Raw genomic sequence first — 16,176 nt, forward strand, 5'->3', positions numbered from 1 at the left:
TCTTCTTCTTCTTCTTCTTCTTCTTCTTCTTCTTCTTCTTCTTCTTCAAAATTAGGCATATTTTCCCTGTTATTTTTCACTTTCCATATTGGTTTGTATTTCATCAACAAATTCAACAAATTAGGTTAGCTGAGTGTAGGATCTAACCACCTCCCATAAATCACAGAAGAGACTAGAAAGTGTAGAGTTACACTCCAAGTTCTCTTCTTTCCCTTCCCTCCTTTTTTATGGTTTCTGGAGATGGCAGTAACTTTGAGGATTATATCTGATGGACTGAGAAATTTTGAATTACTTTGAATTCTGGCATCTACAAAATTTGTATTGAGTTTGTTAAAAATCCTTTTACATCGGGGATATAATACTCTATGAAAATTTGCTTTAAAATGTCAAAGGATATTATGGTAGATATAAAATTCAATTGATCAATGACATTTATTAAACACAAGGCACTGTGTTAAGCACTGGGGATACAAAAAGAGGCCACATAGCTAGTAAGTGTTAAGTGTCTGAGGTCAGATTTGAACTCAGGTCCTCCTGACTCCAGGGCTGGTGCTCTATTCACTGAGCTATGTAGCCACCCCTTTTTGCATCTTCTTGACCTGCATTTTTATTGCTGGATATTCTGTTTTTGAATACCCGATATTTAGAATGGTGCCTGGCATATAGTAGCTGTATGATAAATGGTGGTTGGTTGATTGATCTTTCACAGATTTCTCATTTCCTAATTGCCAAGTTACCTTGCTACTCATGTTCAAAACAGTCCTTAGTTCTGATCTCTTAGAGCAGTTGGGATATTAAAGTGGGATTTTTTTGGTTTTTGTTTTACAATTGTTAATCAATAATCCTGATGTTTTGGGGATGAGTGATTCTTAAAAAAATAATAGCAATGAGCAATTTAGCTAAGATGTGCAGTATAACAAAACAACTGAAAGGCAGGCTTTTGCTGAAGTAAGAGTGGCCTCTGATGTGTACTAGCTGCAAGTCACTTAACCTTTCAATGCTCTGGGTGCTTCTTGAGGCTTATAAGTTGCAGGTGAGTCATTGTTCTTGTTGTTCTGTCATGTCCAACTCTTTATATTCCCATGGATAATAGCATGCCAGACGCACTAATCCTCCACTATTTCTTGAAGTCTGTCCAAGTTCATATTCATTATTTCTGATACTATTTCTCCATCTCATCCTCTGCTGTCCCATTTCTCTTTTGCCTTCAATCTTTGCCAATATCAGGGTCTTTTCCAATGAGTCCCATCTTCTTGTAATGTGATCAAAGTATTTAAGCTTCATCTTCAGCATTTGTCCTTCCAGTGAATAGCCTGAATTAATTTCTTTAAGCATTGACTGATTCGGTATCCTTGCTGTCTGAAGTCTTCTCCAGAACCACAATTTGAAGGTGTTGCTTCTGCAGAATTCAGCTTTACTTATACTCCAACTCTCACAGCCATACATTGCTACTGGTAAAAACATAGCTTGGGCTATATGAACTTTCATAGCAAAGTAATGTCTTTGCTCTTTTGTATGCTGTCCAGATTTTCCATAGCTTTCCTTGCAAAGAACAATCATATTTTAATTTCATTGTTGCAATCACTGTCTGCGGGGATTTTTGAGTCCAAGAATACAAAATCTGATCCTACTTCCATATCTTTTCCCTCTATTTGTCAGGAAGTGATGGGCCATTTGCCAAGATCTTAGTTTTTATGATATTAAGCTTCAAGCCAGCTTTTATACACTTCTCTTTCACTTTTATTAAGAAGCTTCTTGCGGCGGCCAGGTAGCACAGCTAGTAAGAGCACCGGCTCCAGTGTCGGGATGACCTGGGGATTGACTCCTGGGCTCAGACACTTAGCACCCACCCAGAAACACCTGGCTGTGTAACCTTGAGCAAGTTACTTAACCCCAATTGCTTAGGGGTGGCCAGGTGGCTCAGCAAGTGAGACTACAGGCTCCAGTTTCGGGATGACCTGGGGATCAAATCTGGGCTCAGATACTCAGCACCACACCCAGAAATACCTGGCCTGTAATGTTGAGCAAGTTACTTAACCCTGATTGCTTAAAAAAAAAAAGAAGCTTTTTAATTCCTCTTCATTTTCTAGTATCATAATGGTATCATCTGCATATCTGAGATTGCTGATATTTCTCCTTGCAACCTTAATTCTAGCTTTGGATTTACCTAACATGGCATTTTTGCATGATGTAATCTGAAAGTGAGTTAAATGAATAAGGTTATAATATATAACCTTTTCATACTCCTTTCCGTATCTTAAACCAATTAGTTGTTCCATGTTACTTCTTGGCCTCCCCATAGGTTCCTCAGGAAACATGTAAGACAATCAGTTTTGAAGACTTGCCACATTTTGTTGTAATCCATACAGCCAAAAGCTTTAGTGTAGTCAATGAAGCAGAAGTTGATGGTTTTTTTTCTGGAACTCCCTTGCTTTCTCTATAATCCAGTAAATGTTGGCAATTTGGTCGGCAGTTCCTCTGCCTCTTCAAAAACTAGCCTGCTCATCTGGTAATTCTCAGTTCACACATTGCTGGAACCTAGTTTGCAAATCTTAAGCATAATCTTGCTGATGTATAAAATGAGTTCAACTATTTGGTAATTTGAATAATATTTAGAATTGCCCTTCTTTAGGATGGGGATGTAAACTAATCTTTTCCAATCCAGTGGTCACTGTTGAGTTTTTCAAATTTTCTGGCATATTGAGCGTGGCCCTTTAATAGCATCATCTTTTAGGGTTTTAAATTAGCCCAGTTAGAATTTCATCACCTTCACTAGTCTGATAGATAGCAATTCTTCCTAAGGCCCACTTGACTTCATCCTTCAAGATGTCTAGGTCTAGATCAGTAATCTCACTGTTGTGGTTATTGGTGATTTGGTGACTGATGATCTTGCTTTCATAGCTATTTTGTGTATTTTTGCCACCTCTTTTTAATTTCTTCCACGTCTGTTAAGTCCCTACCATTTTTGTCTTTTATCATGTCCATTTTTGCATAAAACTTTTCCCTTGTCTCTCTAGTTCTCTTGAAGAGAACTCTTGTCTTTCCCATTCTCTTGTCTTCTATGGCTTCACATTATGGCTCATTATCTCTCCTTGCTATTCTCTGGAATTCTGCATTCATTTGGGAATACCTTTCTCTTTCTCCTTTACCTTTTGCTTTCTTTTTTCTTTTTCAGCTAATTGTAAAGCCTCATCAGACAGCCATTTTGTTTTCTTGCTATTCTTTTTCTTTGAAATCTTTTTTTGTCATTGTTGCTACTGCCTTTTGTATAATATTAAGAGCTTCTGCCTATAGTTCTTTAGGCATGTTATCATATCTAACCCCTTAAATCCATTCATTGTCTTCACTTCATATTAACAAGGGGTGTCATTTGGGTCATACATATATGGTCTGATGGTATTCCCTACTTTCTTTTTTAAAAATCAAATGCTTTATTAACTTCTAGTTTACATCATTCATTTTTGCAAGATATTGAGTTACGAATTTTCTCCCCATTTTTCCCCTACCCAGCACACCAAAATATCTCCTCCTCCAATCTGCTCTGTCCCATATCTTTTCCCATACTCACTCCGACTTTCCAGTAGGGCATGGTGGATCTCTATGCCCCAGTGTCTGTATGACATTTCCCAGTTACATGTAAAATAATATTAATAATAGTATATATACATATATATTAAACATTTGATTTTAAAACTTTGTATTCCAGATTCATACCCTTTCTCCCTTGTCACCCATCCTTACTTGGAAGATATGCTATTCAGTAGAGGTTGTACATGTGTAGCTATGCAAAACATTTCCATAGTGGATATATTGTGAAAGACTGACTATATTTCCCTCCCTCCTATCTCAGCTCCCACTTGTTCTATTCTCTACTTTGATCCTGTCCCTTTTTTAATGGTGGGTGGTTCCAACTTCCCTCTCCCCAGCCTGTTCTCCCTTCCATCATCCTCCCCTCTCATCCCCCTCCCCCCCAATCTCCTTTAGGGTGAGATACCCTATTAAGTGTGTATGTCATTCCCTCCCTAAGCCAAATTCAATGAGAATAAGGTTGATCCATTCCGTTTTGTTTTCCTGTTCTTCCCTTCCATTGGAACCATTTTCTCTTGCCTCTTCTATATGAGATAGATAACCCCATTCTGTCTCTCCTCATCTCCTCTCATTATATTTCTCTCTCACTTCTTAATTTCACCTTTTAAGTATCATCCCTTCCTATTCAATTGGTCCTGTTCCCTCTATCTATGCATACCTGTCCACATATATACACACATTCATATATGTATTCATATGCCCATATACCCTCCTATATAGACACACATATATATGTATGTATATATAAATATATAGGTTTATATTCCCTTCAACTATTCTCATACTGAGAAAAGTTTCATCATTTACCATGATCATTTTTCTATGTAGGAATGTAAATAGTTCAACTTTGATTAAGTTCCTTATGATTTCTTTTCCCTGTTTAACTTCTTATGCTTCTCTTGCTTCTTGTATCTGAATGTCAAATTTTCTATTCAACTCTGGTTTTTTCATCAAAAATGCTTGAAAGTCCTCTTTTCCACTGAATGACCATATTTTCCCCTGAAACATGATACTCAATTTTGCTGGGTAGGTGATTCTGGGTTTTAAATGGTTTTCCCTACTTTTTTCAATTTAGTTTGAATTTTTAAAAATTTGTTTGCTTACTTTAGTTTACAGGATTCAATCCCACAATTCCTTGCATTTCACATTTTGTCCCACTCCCTCCCCCCCCCCCCCCCATGGCGGCATATAGTCAAGTATAGGATCTGTAAATACTTTCACATTATACATTAGTCAGGTTACAAAGACAGATTGTATCAAATGGAATGAAAAATGGTAAAAAGGTCATAAAACCAAACAAGAAAGGGAAAAAAGATCAGGTATTTTGCTTCCATCTGGATATAAACTCAGTTCTTTCTAGTTGTTTCTCTGGATGCACACATTTCTCTCCATCATGAGTCTCCCATTCTTATTAAAAACATTAAAAAGTATAGGAATAAATGGAGCCTCCCTTAAAATAATAGGGAGCATCTATTTAAAGCCATCAGTAAGTATTTTATGTAATGGAGACAAGCTAGAAGCATTTCCCATAAGATCAGGGGTGAAACAAGGGTGTCCACTATCACCCCTCTTTTTCAATCTGGTACTAGAAATGTTAGCAGTAGCAATTAGAGAAGAAAAAGAAATCAAAGGAATCACATTAGGCAAAGAAGAGACCAAGCTATCACTCTTTGCAGATGATATAATGATATACTTAGAGAATCCTAGAGAATCAAGTAAAAAACTACTTGGGACAATAAATAAATTTGGCAAAGTTGCAGGATAAAAAATAAACCCACATAAGTCCTCAGTGTTCCTATATATGTCCAGTGAAATTCAAAAGCAAGAGATAGAAAGAGAAATCCCATTTAAAGTTAAGGTAGACATAAAATATTTGGGAATCTACCTGCCAAAACACACCCAGGACCTATATGACCACAACTACAAAACACTTTTCACACAAATAAAGTCAGATCTAACTAATTGGAAAAATATTAATTGCTTGTGGCTGGGTCGAGCTAATATAATGAAAAGGACAATTTTACCTAAATTAAGTTATATATTTAAGTTTGAATTTTGAATAAGAAACTCATGATCTAATCTACAATCAGTTTCAGGAATTTTTTTAACTGGCTTTTGTTGCAGAATATGTAATCAATCAGTTTGATTTCTGTGTTGACAGTCTGGTGGCTTTCATGTGCAGAGTTGCCTTTTGGGTTGCTGAAAAAGAGCATTTGTTATGACCAGCAAGTTATTTTGACAAAACTCTATTAGTATCTGCCCTGCTTCATTTTGTACTACAAATCCAAACTTTTCTGTTTTTCCATTTATCTTTTAATTTCCCACATTAGCATTATAAGGGGCTGGGGGTGTTATTTCTAGAAGATGTAGATTTTTACAGCACTGACCAACTTTGTCCTCTTTAGCATCAGTAGTTGGAGCATAGGCTTGTATTAATGTGATATTGAATGGTTTGCCTTGGATTCAAATAGATATTATTCAATCATTTTTGAGATTATACCCCAGTACTGCATTTCTCATGCTTTTACTGACTATTAAAACTACTTTATTTTTAGTAAGGGATTCCTGCTGACAGTAGTATATGTGGTGATGACCTAAGTTAAATTCACTTATTCTTGTGCATTGAAGCTCACTGACACTCCAGATGTTGATGTTTAATCTCTCCATCTGTCTGGATCTCCTTGGTTCATGGATCTTACATCCCAGGTTCCTATGCAACATTGTTCTTCACAACACCAGACAGGCCATAGTAGAGAGTTCTAGCAAAATGTGACCCACCAGAGAAGGAAATGACAAACTGCTCCAGGAGCTTTGCCAAGAAAACCCCAACTGGGGTCATGAAGAGTTGGACATGACTGAACCACTGAACAACAACATTGAATGAGTAGCACCATGGGGAGAGGGGGAGAGGTAAGACTACTTGTTAGATGTCAAGAACCTATAGAAAGTCATCTTAAAACTATTTTAGTCATCAGTTAGCTGGGTTGAGTCAAGATTCTTATACAACACACATGACAAATAGAAAAAAAATGGAAAGGTCAGTTAGTCAGCCAAAGAGAATTTATTAAGTGCTTTCTGTGTGCCAAGCACTGTGCTAAGGGTTGGGAATAAAGATACAAACAATACAGACAATTCTTTCCCTCAAGAAGCTGACATTCTAAGGGGAAAGTCACATACAAGGAATCTGAAAGGCATGGTATGTCATGAGGGAATGAAGGTACCAAGTACAGGGGCATGGTAGAGGAAGTCTAGAGTACAGTTGGGTGAGAAATGAAGGTATAATAGACATGAAGCACAACATGGATAAATTTTGGAGAATATCCAGAAAGGACAACTAAGACAGTGGCAATACTTGGATTTATGCCATAGGAGGACTAGTTGAAAGAAGTGGGGACAGCATGATGGCTAGCATGTCAGACTCTGGAGGCAGTGAAAGTGTGTTTCAAACCTCATCTCAGACACTTACTAGTGGCATGACCCTACACAGATTAACTAAACTCTCTGAATCTCAAATTCCCATCAGAAAAAAATAGTAATAATAATGGCATCTCTTTCATAGGGATGCTATGAAGACTAAATGAGGTAATTTTGCACAGAACTCTGTGAACCTTAGAGTTCCATATAAATGCAAGTTATGATGACTATCTTATTTAGCCTTGACAGGAGAAAGCTGAGGAAGAATAGAGAGCTGTCATCAATTATTTGAAGGACTGTCATGTCAATCACAGTTTATCCTCTTTCAGTCTGTCCCCAGAAGGCAGAACTAGCTGCAGAGGGTGAAAGGTAGAAAGAGGAACTACTCTTTAAGAATGAGAACTGTCTCAACACTGCTCTTGGCAACAGGGGGATTCCTCTCTTTGAAGATCTTTATGCAATGGATGAATTATCCCTTGTCAACTACTTAGAAGATGGGAGTCCTGACATCATGACTAAAAAGGTAGGTTTATGCATTCTGAAACATTCTTGCACTTGGCATTCATTACTCCACATTAGATTACAGGTCCCATGGGAGCTAAGTGCACATCAGATATGATTTAGATCAGCTAGCATATAGACCATTATAAGTTTTGAATGGCAATGAAATAACATTGGCTAGGAAAAGAGAGTAATTAATTTATATGAGCAGAATCAGAATCCTTGAACTTTAGCCAATAGAAAGCTGGATTTGCTCCCTATAGAAAAGTAGAACAAGATAGAAATGGTAGTATGTGGAGTTTTCTCTTTTGCAGGATAAAAAGACGGGAGTTAATAATCAGACTTAATTAAAGTATATTTTTCATATTGTTCAAAGTGTAGGAAGAAAGTCTTATTAAATATCTCCTATACCAATGCCTGGAGTGAATTTCTTCCTCATCAACTCTCAGTCTTGGAATTTTTAGCTTCACTCAAGACTTGGCTCAGGGACATCTCCAATATTAGGCCTTTCCTGACTCCCCAGATAGTGTTTTCTCTCTGTCTTTTGAAAGTAAAACTTGGAGGCAGCTAGGTGGTACAGTGGCTAGAGCACTGCGCCTGGGATAAGAAAGACCTACATCCAAATCTGAATTCAGATATTAACTAGCTGTGTGACCTTGGGCAAGCATTGTGTCTGCCTCAGTTTCTTCAACTTTAAAATGTGAATAATAAGTGAAACTACCTCATAAGGTTCTTGTGAGGACCAAATGAAATAATATTTGTGAAAAAAAAAACTTAGCTATATTCTGACCCATAGTAGGTGCTATAGAAATGCTTAGTCCCTTCCTGAAATTATTTTGAAATCACTCAGGCATACCCAGGTCTTAACTTTTTATATTTGTGTCTCTTCAGTAGAATGTAAGCTCCTTGAAGGTAGGGCCCATTTTTTAAATCTTTGTATCCCCTACAGGGTGCCTGTGACCTTGAAAATCACAAATACTTGGAAACATCCCATACCCCAGAGAGCATCTGAGTTCCCCTAGATCTAAAACACAAATTCACACATAGTAAGCACTTAATAAATCCTTGTTGAATTGAAATGAACTTCATAGGAAACTCATGTATGGGTTGGACAGGATGGCCTTCAGGTGCCTTATAACTTGGAGATTCTGTGAGGCTATGAGTGGTAGCTCAATTAGCTGGACAGATTCGGACAAAATATAACCTTTCTTAGCATCTTAGCTCCCTAACTGTCCACAGATTGTTTTGTTTTTGTACTTTGACCAAGAATATTCCTCTCCTTGGGTATCAATATTTCACAGCAGATGTGTGCTGGTAAATTTAAATTTAACAATGGGCTCTCTGAAAAAAAATACCTATGATACAAATTTCCAGATTATTCTACATTATTGAAATTTTTCTCTATCATTTTCTTCAGTCTTTTCAATCAACAAAATAAGAGAATCAAGTCCAGATTTGTATTGTTTTCTGATTTTCAATGCATAAATGTTACCACTGAAAATTTAATCATCGGCTTTCCTGAGTTGATCAGGTTGACTCTAGCATACTCTTCCCACAATCATGTAAGTATCTGCTCTCAGCTTTGCCCTCAGTATATGTCTGCCATTTTCCTGCTGAGCGGGTGAGAATTATCCTGCCTGCCTAGAGGTTTCAATAATGACTGGTATGTGTTGTCTCTGCCTTGGGTGGCACATGAAAATATTGTCTGAAACCTCTAAAACAGATGTTGTGACTTCAAGGCCAGTATTCCTGCCATAATCAATTTTCTACATTGGGGGCTCCAGAGACTACTGAGCTATAACAGCAGGTGGCCCAGGCTTCTAATTAGCTACCCTACAGGGTGTATGAGACATTGAAAATTACAAATACCTGGAAGCATCCCAATGCCTTCCTTGGAGTCTGCATCTAGTAAGGGGTGGAACCCCTGGGGCAAAGGGTATGGACATATTAATTACTTTATTTGCATAATTTCAAATTGCTTTCCAAAATGGTTACATTGAATCATAACTGTTTAATAGTGTCCCTATCCTCCTACAACCCTATCTAACAACATAACCATTCCTAAATTTTGTCATCTTTACCAATTTGATGGGTGTGAGGTGCAACCTCAGCATTGTTTTAATCTGTGTTTCTTTTATCATTAGGGGATTGGAGCATTCTTTCATACAGTTATAATAGTTTGACCTTCTTTTGAGAATTATTTGTTCATACTGTTTGGACATGTCTTTTGGGAAACATACACATGTGCTGTCTCTAGATCCTGGATACAAGCCCTTAAGATTTCTTCCCACTTAACTCCTTGCCTTTTTATCCCAGATCTGCAGAAGCTTTGTACTTTCAAGTAGTCAAAATTATCTATTTCATGTTTTATAATTCCTTCTATCCCTGATTTGGTTAAGAATTCATGTCCTACTCATCACTGTAAAAGTTATAAGATCTTCTCTCCTAATTTTTAAGTGATGTGGTCTTTAATTTTTTATACTATAGGTCTATTATGAATTTATTATCAAATATAGTGCAATATGTTGGTCTCAGCCTAATTTCTGCTGGACTGCTTCCTAGCTTTCCCAGTGTTTCTTTTGTTTGTTTGTTTTCTTGATTGATCTACCAAGGAAGGAGTTTTTTCATCAATTTGATTAACATTTATTAAGTGCCTACTTTTTGCTAGGCACTGCCCTGGGGATACACATTAGAAAAAGAAACTTGCCCCGAAAAAGCTTACAATCTAATAACACACAAAAGGAAACTTAGAAGGGGGAGAGGATAGGAGACAGTGACCACCAGGATACATCTGGCATATTCAGTGGAATAAAAACCAAAAAGAACCTAAAATGGAAAATTAAGAGTTACTTGCAAAGTTCTGAGCCCTCAATAAAAGAAGTCTTCAGGAAGAGTTTATTTCTCTGTCCTCTAATTAGAGAGGAGAAACAAGGTGAAAAGGTATTGAGTATCAAATACTGAGTTAATCCCTGTGGAAGTGTGATGTCCCAAGGAGAGATATTGGTGGCAAATGGGGAGTCAAGAGTATAAAATATTATCAAATGCAATAAAGTTTATAAAATTCTTAACACAGTGTCTGGAACATAATCAGATAGTATAAATGACATCATTATAAATTCTTAAGTAATCTAGATTTTTTTTCTAGGGTTTTTGAATACTAGGTTATTGTGTTTTATCCTTTTTGATTCTTCCTTGTCTAGTTTGTTCTTTGATTCATTTGTCTGTTTTATAAAGCTGATTTATAATATATTATAGTGTCTGAAAGTGCCAATACCTCTTCATTTCTGCCTTTTCCATTATTTCTTTTGGCATTCTAGATCTTGTTTTTCCAAATGGATTTTAAGAATTATTTTTGTTGAATTCTGCAAATCCTCTTGCATAGTTTGATTGGTATACCATTAAAACCATAAATTAATTTTGGTGTTATTGTCATTTTTATTTTATTTCCCTAGCCATGAGCACTGCATGTATATTTTTAGGAATAGAATTTTTGCTAAGCACTACTTTAGTATTCTAAAATTTATTAATCATTACTATTGTATTTCACACAATTGGTGATTGTCTCTGATCTCTTCTTAAAAAAACTTTTATTTATTTATTTTTAGTTTTAAACATTCATTTTCCACAAGATCTTGAGTTACAAATTTTCTCCCCATCTTTCCCCTACCCCCACCCCAAAATATACCCCTTCCACCAATCTGCTCTTTCCTATATCCTCTCCCATATGCCCTCTAACTTTCTAGTAGGGCAAGATGGATATCTATATCCCAGTGCCTGTGTACCTTATTTCCCAGTTGCATGTAAAAAAAAAAACAATTCTTTAATATTTGTTTTAAAATTTTGATTTCCAGATTTTTTCCCTTCTTCCCTCATCACCCACCCCATTGGGAAGATAAGCAATTCAATATAGGTTGTATATGTGTAGTTCCACAAAACATTTCCATAGTACATATATTGTGAAAGAATGACTATATTTCCTTCCATCCTACCTGCCCCCCACTTATTCTATTTTCTACTTGACCCTGTCCCTTTTCAAAAGCATGTGCTTCTAACTACCTTCTCCCCCAATCTTACCCCCTTCTATTATTTCCCCCCACTTTTCTGAAGGGTAAGATATCTAATTGAGTGTGCATGTTATTCTCTCCTTAAGTCAAATTCAATGAGAGTAAGGTTGACTCATTTCCTTTTGCCTTCTTGTTCTTCCCCTCCATTGTAACACTTTTGCCTCTTTTATGAGATGATTTACCTTATTCTGTCTCTCCCTATCTCCTCTTATTATATTCCTCTCTCACTTTTTAATTTCATTTTTCAGATATCATACCTTCATATTCAACTGATCTTGTGCCCTCTGTCTATGTATACATGTACACATATATATGTATTTATAATCTATATGTATTTATACATATATATGTATTTATACATATATATGTATTTATACATATATACCCACCTACAAAAACATATATAGGCATGTATACATATATATTACCTTCAACTATTCTTATACTGAGAAAAGTCTCACGAGTTGCATATCATTTTCCTATGTAGGAATGTAAATAGTTCAATTTTAATAATTTCCTTATGATTTCTTTTCCTTATTTATCTTTTCATGCTTCTCTTGCTTCTTGTATTTGAACATAAAATTTTCTATTCAACTCTGTCTTTTTCATCAAGAATGCTTGAAAGTCCTCTGTTTCATTGAATGACTATATTTTCCCCTGAAACATTATGCTCAGTTTTGCTGAGTAGGTGATTCTTGGCTTTAATCCTAGCTCCTTTGACATCTGGAATATCATATTCCAAGACCTTTGATTCCTTAATGTAAAAGCTACTAGATGTTGTGTTATACAGATTGTGTTTCCACAATCATAAAATTGTTTCTTTCTGCCTGCTTGTAATATTTTCTCTTTGATCTGGGAACTCTGGAATTTGGCTATGCTGTTCCTAGAAGTTTTCTTTTTGGGATCTTTTCCAAGAGGAGATCGATGAATTCTTTTTTTTTCATTTTTTTGAATTTTCATTTTTTTCCAAATGCTTTATTAACTTCTGATTTACATCATTCATTTTCTGCCAGATTTTGAGTTACAAATATTCTACCCATTTTCCCCCTACCTACCACCCCAAAATAGCAGTCCCACAAGATATCCTTTCCTCCAATCTGCTCTCTCCCATAGCCCCTTCAATTTTCCATTAGGGCACGGTGGATCTCTATGGCCCAGTGCCTGTATAGTTTATTTCCCAATTACATATAAAATAGTATTAATAATAGTACACACACACACACACACACACACACACACACACACACACACACACACACATATATATATATAAACATTTGATTTTAATACTTTGAATTTCAGATTCATTCCCTTCCTCCCTTGTCACCCCCCCCCCTTACTGGGAAGATAAGCAATTCAGTATAGGTTGTACATGTGTAGCTAATGCAAAACATTACCATAGCAGATATATTGTAAAAGGCTGACTATATTTCTCTCCCTCCTATCCCACCTCCCACTTGTTCTATTCTCTACTTTGATCCCATCCCTTTTCAAAAGTGGGTGCTTCCAACTTCTCTCCCCTCCTCCAGCCTGCCCTCCCTTCCATCATTTCCCTTCTCATCCCTTCCCCCCCTACTCTCCTGTAGGGTGAGATACCCTATTTAGTGTGTATGTCATTCCCTCCCTGAGCCAAATTCAGTTAGTATAAGGTTGACCCATTCCCTTTTGCCTTCTTGTTCTTCCCCTCCATTGTAACCATTTTCCCTTGCCTATTCTATATGAGATAATTTACCCCATTCTGTCTCTCCTCATCTCCTCTCATTATATTTCTCTCTCACTTCTTAATTTCACATTTTAAGTATCATCCCTTCTGATTAAATTGGTCCTGTGCCCTCTAACTATGTATACCTGTAAACATATGTACACACATTCATATATGTATTCATATGTCTCTATCTCCCTCTCTCTCTCTCTCTCTCTCTCTCTCTCTCTCTCTGTATATATTCCCTTCAACTGTTTTCATACTGAGAAAAGTTTCATCAGTTACAATAACCATTTTTCCATGTAGGAATGTATATAGTTCAATCTTGATAAGTTCCTTATGATTTCTTTTCCCTGTTTACCTTCTCATGCTTCTCTTGCTTCTTGTATCTGAATGTCAAATTTTCTATTCAACTCTGGTTTTTTCATCAAAAATGCTTGAAAGTCCTTTTTTCCACTGAATGACCATATTTCCCTAAAAAATGATGCTCAGTTTTGCTGGGTAGGTGATTCTTGGTTTTAATCCCAGTTTCTTTGACCTCCAGAATATCATATTCCAGGCCCTTCAATCCTTTAGTGTAGAAGCTGACAGATGCTGGGTTATCCTGATTTTATTTCCACAATATTCAAATTGTTTCTTCCTGGCTGCTTGTAATATTCTCTCCTTGATCTGGGAATTTCAGAACCTGGCTATAATATTCCTAGGAGTTTTCTTTTTGGTATCTTTTTCAGGAGGTGATCAGTGGACTCTTTCAACCTCTATTTTGTCCTCTGGTTCTAAAGCATCAGGGCAGTTTTCCTTGAAAATTTCTTAAAGGATGGTTTCTAGGTTCTTTTTTTGATCGTGGTTTTCAGGTATTCCAATAATTTTTAAACTATCTCTCCTGGATCTGTTTTCCAGGTCAGGGGTTTTTCCCATGAGATATTTCACATTGTCTTCTATTCTTTGATTTGTTTGGATCTGTTTAACAGCATCTTGTTTTCTCATAATGTCATTAGCTTCCATTTGCTCCTATCCAATTCTGAAGGAATGCTTCTCTTCAGTGAGCTTTTGAGATTCTTTTTCCATCTGGCAAATTTGGCTTTTTAAGGAATTTTTCTCCTCATTGCCTTTTTGAGACTTTGTTGCCTTTTGAGTTAGTCTATTTTTAAGGTGTTATTTTCCTCATTCAGGATGTTGAGACTCACTTCATAATTTTCTTTCATCGTTCTCATTTCTCTCCCCAATTTTTTCCTCCACTTCTCCTATATGCTTCTTGAGGTCCTCTATGGCCTGTACTTTTCTTGGAAGCTTTTGGTGCAGGAATTCTGACTTCACTGTCTTCCTCCTGTTCCATGCTTTGATTCTTTTTGTCCCCCAAATAGTAGTCTAATGTTAGATTGCTTTACATGGTTTGCTTCCTTTGCCTGGTCATGTTGCCACTCAATTACTTCACTTTTGGGCTTTTTGCTACAGTAGGACTCTACTACTAGAAAGGGGAGCTTCATTACAAATGCTGGGGTTTTCTCAGCTGCTGGAGCTATCAGTTGGGTGCCCTCTCTGAAGCCTCCACATACTCTGGCAAGCTGGTCACACACCCCAGGACCTCTACCCTAGCCCACAGTCAAGATCCAAGGATGTTAAATCAAGAGCAATTACCCCACAGGGTTGTTTTGTCCCCCTACACTCTGCAAGCCAGGGGCTATAGCCCTCATTGGCTTCTCACCCCAGGGGCAAAAGCCAATGCAGTCCCAACTACTGGGTCCCAAAGTCCACTCTGCCCTGACTTCTCACTTTGTATTTAGCATCTATGGGTTAATAATTCTGGACCGCCACAGCTGCTGGTGATTTGGAGTCCCTCCAGCCAGTGGTTGGTCAGGCCAACCCTGGGGCTAAAACCTCTGGCTTGGGCAGGGCTGGGGTCAGCTCCCAGAGCACTGTGCTGGCAGATTCCTGCTGGCTTGCTGGGCTGTCCTCAGCAGGAGGTTAGCTTCTCTGTGTCATTTTGTAGGTTCTGTAGCTCCAAAGTTTGTTCAGAGTGCCCTTTTATATGAATTGGAGGTAGCAGGAGCTGTGTGGAGGTCCTGTTTCTACCTGGTGAGTTCTTTCTATTTCTATTTTGCTCTCTGGTTCAAAAATATCAGGGTGGTTTTTCTTGAGAATTTCTTGAAGCATGATTTCTAGGTTATTTTCTTTTTTTGATCATGGCTTTCAGGTAGTCCAATAATTTTAAAAATATCTCTCCTGGATCTATTTTCTAGGTCAGTGGTTTTTCCAATGAGATATTTCACACTGCCTTCTATGTTTTCATTTGTTTGTATCTGTTTTTTAGTATCTTGATTTCTCATAAAGCCATTAGCATCCATTTGCTCCAATCTAATTCTGAAGGAATGAATCTCTTCAGTGAGCTTTTGAGATTCTTTTTCCATCTGGCAAATTTGGCTTTTTCAGTCATTCTTCTCCTCATTGGCTTTTGGGGCCTCTTTTGCTATTTGAATTAGTCTATTTTTTAAGGAATTATTTTCTTCAGTCAGGTTGTTGACTTGCTTTTGATAATTTTCTTGCATCATTTTCATTTCTCTTCCCAATTTTTCCCCCACTTCTCTTAACTGATTTTCAAAATCCTTTTTGAGCTCCTGCATAGCCTGTAATCAGTTCATATTTTTGGAAGCTTTTGATGCAGGAGTTTTGTCTTTATTGTCTTCTTCTGATTCCATGTTTTTATCCCTTTTGTCCCTCAAAAGGATTCTATGGTCTTATTGTGCTTCCTCATCTTGCTAGTCAGTTACTTGACTTTTGAACTCTTTGCCAAGTAGAACTCTCCTTCCAGGGTGGAGAGAGCTGTGTACCAATTTCTGGGTTTTTCACAAATGTTGTCAGAGGTCTGAGGAGGGCACCCTCTCCACAGTCACCACAAGCTCTGGCACA

The sequence above is a fragment of the Petaurus breviceps genome, unplaced genomic scaffold (genome assembly GCF_028583685.1).
Source record: "Petaurus breviceps papuanus isolate PSGF00001 unplaced genomic scaffold, PetGlider_PUasm1.0 173, whole genome shotgun sequence".
NCBI lineage: Eukaryota > Metazoa > Chordata > Mammalia > Diprotodontia > Petauridae > Petaurus > Petaurus breviceps.